The sequence below is a fragment of the Rutidosis leptorrhynchoides genome, chromosome 9 (assembly GCF_046630445.1).
Source record: "Rutidosis leptorrhynchoides isolate AG116_Rl617_1_P2 chromosome 9, CSIRO_AGI_Rlap_v1, whole genome shotgun sequence".
Taxonomy (NCBI): Eukaryota; Viridiplantae; Streptophyta; class Magnoliopsida; order Asterales; family Asteraceae; genus Rutidosis; species Rutidosis leptorrhynchoides.
Window position 1 is genome coordinate 315128101 of NC_092341.1, and position 9372 is coordinate 315137472.

The following is a 9372-nucleotide window of genomic DNA, read 5'->3' on the forward strand; positions in this document are numbered from 1 at the left end:
GAGTTGCAGAAATTGGGGCTCCGCGACTCGCGGCCCATTTTGCCTTCAAACTCCGCGAGTCGCGGAGTTTGCTTTTACAGCTCACACGAGTTTGGCTCTTTATTTACCGACGGTTTTATAAATAAATATAATATATTAAATAATTATAAGAATTATTTAAATATTATATTATATTTATGTGCATAGTTGACTTGTAATTTTTAGTCCGTTGTGTCGAGCGTTGAGAGTTGACTCTGGTCCCGGTTCCGGATTTTCGAACGTCCTTGCGTACAATTTAATATCTTGTACTTTGCGTTTTGAATCTTGTACTCTTGTAATTTCGAGACGTTTCTTATCAATAATTGGAACCTCTTTGATTGTATTTTGTACTTTTGAGCTTTTTGGTCGTTTGCGTCTTCAATTCGTCGAATCTGTCTTTTGTCTTCACCTTTTATTATTTAAACGAATATCACTTGTAAATAGAACAATTGCAACTAAAAGCTTGTCTTTCTTGAGGAATAATGCTATGAAATATATGTTCGTTTTTAACATTATCAAATATTCCCACACTTGAGCGTTGCTTGTCCTCAAGCAATATCGTCTTGAAATACTAGAATCACTTCTTTATTCTTCACACTTTGTACATCAGTGATTTCTATACGGTGGTATAAACAATGGTAGTAACGATATGGTTTACAGTCCCACATGACTATAAAAATTTAGATCCATTAAGGAAATTGGATCTTTATGAAAACATTTGATCTTTTGAAAATTAAATCTAGTTTTTACCCTAGATAAGTTTTCCGGAATAACCCTTCACCGGTGTTTGCAAATTTTTGCTCAAATTTTTGCTCAAATTTTTGCTCAAAAATTTTTGTGGGTTTGGTGGGTTTCAGATTTGAAAATTTTTGCTCAAAACTTGCGGTTTTGTGTCACCCACTTGCTAACATTGTATTTGGAAAGCAACGCGTCCAGTTTACTTGTCCCGTATATTACCTTTCGGTAAACTACCGTCCGGTTGTAAAGGAAAGCGTTGAATAAGCAACTGTTAAGGCAATGTCCCCTGACATGCTTTTAATTATGGTCTATAACGTTTCGGACGCAATTACTATCCTTGGTAGGAGCAATAGTAAAGCCCACCCTTATGATTTTTCGGTCTGTCACAAGGTCCTGTCTTCGACCACTATGCAACCATCGTTCTTACGGTTGACACCCGATTTAGTTCAGGTGACCTAATGAATTCCAGGTGAATTCCTAGGATTTTACGTTCAATGGTAATGAACGCATTGAGAATAGGGTTTTCAGAAAACAAATTGGTTTGTAATTTTGATCAAAATATTTTCTCGTTCAAGCTCGAGTTTAGATATCATTGAATTCCATGAGTTTGTAATTCTCAATCTTTAAGGTCAATCTCAAGGATTGTGTAATATCAGTCTTAAAAGCTAATTTTTGATCTTTTAAGGAGATTATCCTTTCTGGGGATCTGATTCATTAGTCTTATCCAGCTAATTTGCATGGTGCCCCCCCATTTTACGAGATAAATCCTTCTCATGGTTAGGATAAATCTGACCACTTGGCGACCCTGTTTAATGCTGAGGTCCGTGGATTTCCTGTTGATTTTAGTGATGACTTTTCTAGATTTTTCGTCAACCTACAGCTGGTCTGGACGACAACTTCATGACCTAAATCAAGAAGCGCGTGTCTTTTTCGGAAGACTTTACTTCCTTTTAATGATGGAATTGATTCATCGTGTAGATCCATCTTTCTTACAGTAAATCAGGTAAAACTTTTTAGTTTAGTCCAAAGCAAAAGTATTTTCAGTTATTTGTACAAAAATATGTGATATATGTTTAAGATAACTTGGTAAATTTTCCCACACTTGGCTTTTATTTTCCTTTTTATCGTCCTCTATTCCATTTTAAATGAATTTTAACATTTTGGTTTGTTTCTCAATTTATGTCCTTTCCGAGGTTACAATAATTTCGGTGTTAAAACCTAGTTTTATCGTTCATAAATATGTATAAACATGATTTTGAGTTCATTTAATTGAAAATTTTGTAAAATTTTACTAGAATTGGGTAGTCAGTATATAAGACTAGGGTTGTTCTTTATTATCAGAGAGCACTAAATTCTAATACAACTACTGCTTTACTAGTATTTTTAATGGTAACCAAGTGTATAAAGTAAAAATTTTAAAATCCAAAAGAATTTAACCCCTTCCCACACTTAAGATCTTGCAATGCCCTCATTTGCAAGAAATCAGTAACAATTTAAATTATTGAGGGTGATTTGTGTGAAAATGATTAAATTTTACCAAAGTTTCCAAACATATTGGCGTTTGTTTGCTGAATGATAAATGGTGTATTTGTTCATTCCGTCTTGTTGTTATTTCACATATATTTTGCATCTTGTCGTCAAAATTAGTTGCTTTTGCTGAACTTAATGCCAGTCTTTGAAAATGCGTTGTTTTACCCTGTTGTGTACATAAGATAAACTGCAAACATATATACATATTTTTGAAGTTTGGTATATTACCCCACATTCAAAAATTATTAAAATCTAAGAATAAAAGTTAGAAAATTATAAAAACTATTACAATATTAACATAAGTATTAAACGTATCAATATTACAAATTACAAAATAAATAAAACTAAGTAGACTAGGGATGATACTGGTACCAATAGGGGTTCCAAGCATAACCATAGGTGCTATAAAATGCTTCGGCAGGGTTATACGTAGGATACGGTGGTTGCATCTCTATAGACCAGGGAGGGAATATGGGTTTCGGAGTAGGAATATAGTTTCTACCTATATGTTGGCAATGAGCTATGATTTGGTTTAGATGAACTTGCCAATCTTCAAATGCTCTCTGTCTAGCATTTTCGTATTCCTGTGAAGCTATAAACCTTTGCATTTCTTGCATTTCATTTCCCCCTCCTACATTACCTTGCTGTTGGTTTCTCTCAACCTGTGGATGTCTACCATGGTATTGTACTGCGGCGTTATTTCGCCTCTTCAAAACATTCGCACCATGGTATACATTTAAACCTATAGTATCGCGGGGTTCTGGTTCTTCGACTAATAATCCCCCCCGACTTATATCAACACCGAGATATTCAGCAATCAAAGTAATAAAAATACCACCTCCTATTATGCTATGCGGTCTCATCCCCCTAACCATAGCTGATAAATAATAACCCACACAATAAGGTATACTTACAGCGCTTTGTGGGTCTCGAATACACATATGGTAAAACAAATCCTGTTCATTTACCTTTTCCTTGTTCTTACCTCTTTGTGTAATCGAATTAGCTAAAAACCTATGAATCACTCTTAATTCAGCTCTATCTATATCCAAATAAGAGTAATTTCCCCCTTTGAATCGGTGATGGCTTGTCATTTGACTCCATACACCGTGTGTATCAAAATTTTCATCTATCTTTCTACCATTTAGTATCAACCCTCTACAATCGGCTGATGCTAACTCCTCAGGCATATATATACGTAAAGCCTGAGCCATGTCTTGTAAAGACATGTGGCGCATCGAACCTCCTAACAAAAATCTAATAAAAGATCGATCGGTTAAACTAGATACCCGATCATTTAATTCTATACTACACAACAATTCTTCACACCATACTTTATATACAGCTCTACGCATGGTGAATAAACGTACCCAGTCATTAAAAGTAGAATTACCATACCTCTGTACAAGTAATTCCCTAATTGGCCCGGCCAATTCTACAGCTTCTAATGGTCCCCATTCTATGACCCTAGGTACCTCAACAACTTTAGAATGAAGAGTATGCAAACCCCTTTGGTATTTTGGATAATCTATCCAAAGTCTGTCAAATCTCAGGTTCGGGTGCAAATTTTCCAAGTGCATATCAGAAAAGGTCATGACTGGATGAGGTATATCTTGCTTGTAGTAGTTATCCACCTCCTGTTGTTCCACATTCTCAGCAGGAGCATTGCGAGCTTGGGATGAAGATTCACCCCTTTCAGTTTGCAAAACACATCAAACACAATTTTTGTGCATCCAAATATGCATTAGTGTCAGCAAAATCATCAATCAAAATAATTACAATGACATGATCAATTTATATCAAACTTAAGCTCATTTTCACATTTTTATCAAATCTACACTTTTTCAAATAAGCATATACGAAAATGTTCGCCAAGTTCATAAGCATTCAACTCAAATAACATGTCAAAATAATCATTACTAGTAATTAAGCAAGTTTCAAATGACATTATCTCTCAAAAATCAAGTTCATGAATTTTTAGACTTGAAAAAGTCCACTTTAATTCTCAAAATCATGTTTAGGCTCAAAGTTTGGATCATTTAACTACCTAAACATGTTACACTACTTAATTTAGCAACAATTCATGACAAAAATCGACCATAACCTGTTTATATCAAAAAGCCCCAAATTTGCTCAAGAACACAAACCCTAGATTACTCAAAATTTGAAGTTTGAGGCTTCTAATTATGTTAAATAGCATCAATCTAGGTTATACAAGCATAATACATAAACAATTTAAGCATAATTACACTAAAAAGCATCAAAATCAAATTGGGAAAAAAATTGCTCAAGAACACTAATTTTCGGATTAAATGGTGTTTAGGTGTAGAAATTTACCGTTTTTCTTGAGTAACTCCTTGATAGCATCCTTCTCAACATGATTTTAGTAAAAGATTTGATGATTAACGGTCAAAAATTGTGAATTTGGGGTGTATTTTTCGGGGTTTTTTGGCTGTGTTTTTCGCAGTATTTTTCTTTGTTTTGGGTTGGGACTGAGCTGTTCCAGCTCTTATATTTTTTTTTTTCTATAATTCGATACTCCCGCGAGTCACGGGGTTTAAAGCTTCAAACTCCGCGAGTCGCGGAGTTTGTTATTTATTTTTTTTATTTTTTTATTTTTTTTAACATCTTATACTAATTAAAACAATTAAGTAATTAATTTTAAAATTTTGTTTCCCTTGTTATTTAGGACGAGGTCGTTTCGGATCGATGTCCTAGTCCGTCCTTAGACAAAATTTTAAAATTTGTCTTTTTGTAGCGATTGTTTTAGAAGCTAAGATTTTTGGGTTTTTTAATGTTTTTGGCACACTTTAATTCAATAAGATTAAAAATAATGATAATAAAAGTTCTCGTCCCTCCCTCGGGTAAAGCAATTTCGGTTCAAAGGCCTAGTCTTCAACTTACGACGAATTTTAAAAATCATATTTTAACTTAATGAGATAAAGTAAATTTTTTTGTTTTTAAATTCACACAATTTAAATATAAAATTCAAAATTAATATTAAAAATTCACACCAAACTTAAAATTTAAAATGCATAAAATTAAAAATTCATTTTTTAAAAAATTTAAAAATTCACACCAAACTTAATTTAAAAATTCATATTATAAATTCACACCAAACTTATATTAATTTTTTCAAATATTTACAGTTTTAAATATATTGTTTTTACAAAGTTTACGATATTAATTTAAGATTTAAATATTAATTTTAAAAACATGGTAAAAATAAAATTAAAAATCTTTTTGGCTTTTTATCCCACTTTTATCAATCAAATATTATCAAAAATATGCGCCCCTCTTTTCGGTAAAGTAATTTCGGTTCCAAGACCTAATTTAACTCATGACGAATTTTTGAAATATTTTGGGTTGGTTGATTAAAGATATTTATACCTTAAGAATAAACGTTAAATTTCGCAGTGATGTAATAAATTTTTGAATGATATCAATAATTTCGGTCGCCAAACCTAATTTTATTCAATACCAATTTAATATTTTATAGCGAACAAATTAGCGTTTATTATCAAAAGGTTAAAAATAAAAATAAAAATAAAGACTGTACAGACTTACCTGTGAGATAGTATTTGAAATGTCCCGTTCTTATTGATTAAAAACGTTCCATATTAATTGATTTCGTTGCGAGGTTTTGACCTCTATATGAGACGTTTTTCAAAGACTGCATTCATTTTTAAAACAAACCATAACCTTTATTTCATAAATAAAGGTTTAAAAAGCTTTACGTAGATTATCAAATAATGATAATCTAAAATATCCTGTTTACACACGACCATTACATAATGGTTTACAATACAAATATGTTACATCGAAATCAGTTTCTTGAATGCAGTTTTTACACAATATCATACAAACATGGAGTCCAAATCTTGTCCTTATTTTAGTATGCAACAGCGGAAGCTCTTAATATTCACCTGAGAATAAACATGCTTTAAACATCAACAAAAATGTTGGTGAGTTATAGGTTTAACCTATATATATCAAATCGTAACAATAGACTACAAGATTTCATATTTCAATACACATCCCATACATAGAGATAAAAATCATTCATATGGTGAACACCTGGTAACTGACATTAACAAGATGCATATATAAGAATATCCCCATCATTCTGGGACACCCTTCGGATATGATATAAATTTTGAAGTACTAAAGCATCCGGTACTTTGGATGGGGTTTGTTAGGCCCAATAGATCTATCTTTAGGATTCGCGTCAATTTGGGTGTCTGTTCCCTAATTCTTAGATTACCAGACTTAATAAAAAGGGGCATATTCGATTTCGATAATTCAACCATAGAATGTAGTTTCACGTACTTGTGTCTATTTTGTAAATCATTTATAAAACCTGCATGTATTCTCATCCCAAAAATATTAGATTTTAAAAGTGGGACTATAAATCACTTTCACAGATTTTTTTACTTCGTCGGGAAGTAAGACTTGGCCACTGGTTAATTCACGAACCTATAACAATATATACATATATATCAAAGTATGCTCAAAATATATTTACAACACTTTTAATATATTTTGATGTTTTAAGTTTATTAAGTCAGCTGTCCTCGTTAGTAACCTACAACTAGTTGTCCACAGTTAGATGTACAGAAATAAATCGATAAATATTATCTTGAATCAATCCACGACCCAGTGTATACGTATCTCAGTATTGATCACAACTCAAACTATATATATTTTGGAATCAACCTCAACCCTGTATAGCTAACTCCAACATTCACATATAGAGTGTCTATGGTTGTTCCGAAATATATATAGATGTGTCGACATGATAGGTCGAAACATTGTATACGTGTCTATGGTATCTCAAGATTACATAATATACAATACAAGTTGATTAAGTTATGGTTGGAATAGATTTGTTACCAATTTTCACGTAGCTAAAATGAGAAAAATTATCCAATCTTGTTTTACCCATAACTTCTTCATTTTAAATCCGTTTTGAGTGAATCAAATTGCTATGGTTTCATATTGAACTCTATTTTATGAATCTAAACAGAAAAAGTATAGGTTTATAGTCGGAAAAATAAGTTACAAGTCATTTTTGTAAAGGTAGTCATTTCAGTCGAAAGAACGACGTCTAGATGACCATTTTAGAAAACATACTTCCACTTTGAGTTTAACCATAATTTTTGGATATAGTTTCATGTTCATAATAAAAATCATTTTCTCAGAATAACAACTTTTAAATCAAAGTTTATCATAGTTTTTAATTAACTAACTCAAAACAGCCCGCGGTGTTACTACGACGGCGTAAATCCGGTTTTACGGTGTTTTTCGTGTTTCCAGGTTTTAAATCATTAAGTTAGCATATCATATAGATATAGAACATGTTTTTAGTTGATTTTAAAAGTCAAGTTAGAAGGATTAACTTTTGTTTGCGAACAAGTTTAGAATTAACTAAACTATGTTCTAGTGATTACAAGTTTAAACCTTCGAATAAGATAGCTTTATATGTATGAATCGAATGATGTTATGAACATCATTACTACCTCAAGTTCCTTGGATAAACCTACTGGAAAAGAGAAAAATGGATCTAGCTTCAACGGATCCTTGGATGGCTCGAAGTTCTTGAAGCAGAATCATGACACGAAAACAAGTTCAAGTAAGATCATCACTTGAAATAAGATTGTTATAGTTATAGAAATTGAACCAAAGTTTGAATATAATTATTACCTTGTATTAGAATGATAACCTACTGTAAGAAACAAAGATTTCTTGAGGTTGGATGATCACCTTACAAGATTGGAAGTGAGCCAGCAAACTTGAAAGTATTCTTGATTTTATGTAACTAGAACTTGTAGAATATATGAAGAACACTTAGAACTTGAAGATAGACCGTGAGAGAGATCAATTAGATGAATAAAATTGAAGAATGAAAGTGTTTGTAGGTGTTTTTGGTCGTTGGTGTATGGATTAGATATAAAGGATATGTAATTTTGTTTTCATGTAAATAAGTCATGAATGATTACTCATATTTTTGTAATTTTATGAGATATTTCATGCTAGTTACCAAATGATGGTTCCCACATGTGTTAGGTGACTCACATGGGCTGCTAAGAGTTGATCATTGGAGTGTATATACCAATAGTACATACATCTAAAAGCTGTGTATTGTACGAGTACGAATACGGGTGCATACGAGTAGAATTGTTGATGAAACTGAACGAGGATGTAATTGTAAGCATTTTTGTTAAGTAGAAGTATTTTGATAAGTGTCTTGAAGTCTTTCAAAAGTGTATGAATACATATTAAAACACTACATGTATATACATTTTAACTGAGTCATTAAGTCATCGTTAGTCGTTACATGTAAATGTTGTTTTGAAACCTTTAGGTTAACGATCTTGTTGAATGTTGTTAACCCATTATTTATTATAACAAATGAGATGTTAAATTGTTATATTATCATGATATTATGATATATAATATATCTTAGTATGATATATATACAGTTAAATGTCGTTACAACGATAATCGTTACATATATGTGTCGTTTCGAAATCATTAAGTTAGTAGTCTTATTTTTACATATGTATTTCATTGTTAATACACTTAATAATATATTTACTTATCATTTAACATAATTAACCAAGTGTATCAATATCTTAATATGATTCATATGTACCTTGTAAGACGTTGTTATAACGATAATCGTTATATATATCGTTTTCGAGTTTCTTAAATTAATAGTCTCATTTTTATGTATATAACTCATTGTTAAAATACCTAATGAGATACATACTTATAATAAAATCATGTTAACTATATATATAACCATATATATGTCATCGTATAGTTTTTACAAGTTTTAACGTTCGTGAATCACCGGTCAACTTGGGTGGTCAATTGTCTATATGAAACCTATTTCAATTAATCAAGTCTTAACAAGTTTGATTGCTTAACATGTTGGAAACACTTAATCATGTAAATATCAATCTCAATTAATATATATAAACATGAAAAAGTTTGGGTCACTACAGTACCTACCCGTTAAATAAATTTCGTCCTGAAATTTTAAGCAGTTGGAGGTGTTGACGTATCTTCTGGAAATAAATG